Source organism: Echinops telfairi, unplaced genomic scaffold, assembly GCF_000313985.2.
Source record: "Echinops telfairi isolate 266 unplaced genomic scaffold, ASM31398v2 ScPeMD7_7468;HRSCAF=8506_0, whole genome shotgun sequence".
Lineage (NCBI taxonomy): Eukaryota > Metazoa > Chordata > Mammalia > Afrosoricida > Tenrecidae > Echinops > Echinops telfairi.
Window position 1 is genome coordinate 41,784,837 of NW_022111369.1, and position 1,477 is coordinate 41,786,313.

Consider the following 1,477-nt stretch of genomic DNA (forward strand, 5'->3'; position numbering starts at 1 on the left):
GATGGTACCTAACACCAGACACAGATGGACTGTCTAACGAGAGGGCTGGCCTTCATCTGGCCTTTTGTAATCACTAAACAAAGTGGTCACAGGAAAACCACCTCCCACCTCTCACACCATCAGCATTTAACTAAGGAGGGATGCCCTGTGATCCGCAATGAGAAAGTCAACATCCTGGTGCCACCCCGGTCTTTACTGGTCTTTGTCTCCCTTTCTGATCTCTCCCCTCAATTCCCATTCTTCTCTCCTGATCGACAGCTCCGGGAGTCGGCCTCAGCCTCTAAGTTTCTCCCCAAGAGCATCTGCTCTCTACCTGTGCCCCGAGTAACCTCACAGGGCCGACATTGCTATCAAACCTTGATTTCTAACGACAGTTGCCCTCAAGTTCATTCCCACCATGGTGTCCCCACATCGGGAGATGAAACTGAACCACGTAGGATCCTATGGCTGTGACCTTTGGGAAGATGATCGCCGGAACTTCCTTGTGGGGTGCCTCTGGCTGAGTTCACACTGCCATCCTCTCTTCGAAGACGCCAGTGTGTAACCATTTGAGCCAAATTCTGTTCCTTTTAGGATTCTAACACTGCTTCCTCCTCCAGAGTTTGTGTTTCAGGATTGCTCATGGTTGTCCTCGCCGTGGCCCTTCTGCAGAGAGAAGCCTATTCTAAATGACTGGATGTTTTCAGTTGAGTTAGCTGACAGTATGGCTAACCTGCCCTACACTTTTGGAGCTCCATCCTTGGTTCGCCTCTCAGTGGAGTCCACTTTATTTGGAAGAAGTGTTCATTTTGATGAAAACTAGAAGGGTCAATGGCTTGGTAAGCACTAGCTTAGTAATTGCATTAGGTCTCCTGTGAAGGCAGAAGAAGGGCGCCCGTCCCGCCCTGCAGATCTCAAGCTACCTTCCTCCCCCTCCAGCGTCAGATGGCCCGGGAAAGCCTGCCTTCCTTCCAGACACTCCCCTCCCCAACAAAGCTAGAGACACTCACTAACCGCGTTGGGAGGGGCTCTGTGACAAAGTCTAACAGACAGAGGAATGATGGGGACCAGTTCTGAGAGACCTAAGGGATACAAAGAGCCGGCCACAGAAAGAGTGCGAGAGTCCAACAAGCCAAGTCTTGGAGAAAGGAAGGAGCCAGTGAGTGTGTGTGTGTGTAGGTGGGGGGGGGGCAGCCCTGTGAGACACTGGATCATGGGGCCTGGTGGAAGATGCAGAGCTGTGAACCATGGGAGGAAGTTAGCATTTTGTCTTAGATGTCATGTGAAACCATGGAAGGGCTTATGGATGGAAAATTGTCCCTAAAGTCTGTGGAGCCCTGGGTGTGTGTGGTTCTGCATTGGGCTGTTACTGAAACGTCAGCAGTTTGAACCCACCTACTACTCTGAAGGTGGAAGATGAGACCTTCTCCTCTTGCGAGCAGTTACAGTCCCAGAAACCCACTGGGTAGTGTGACTCTGTCCTACAGGGGTGGCTAGC

At 51.5% G+C, this 1,477-nt stretch overlaps 1 protein-coding gene across 1 annotated transcript in view; it reads right to left on the minus strand.

The window, feature by feature from the left end:
* The window catches only part of FRAS1 (Fraser extracellular matrix complex subunit 1), a 593,853-nt gene that overhangs the window by 282,652 nt on the left and 309,724 nt on the right, over positions 1 to 1,477 (minus strand). The gene's annotated exons all lie outside the window — the stretch shown is intronic.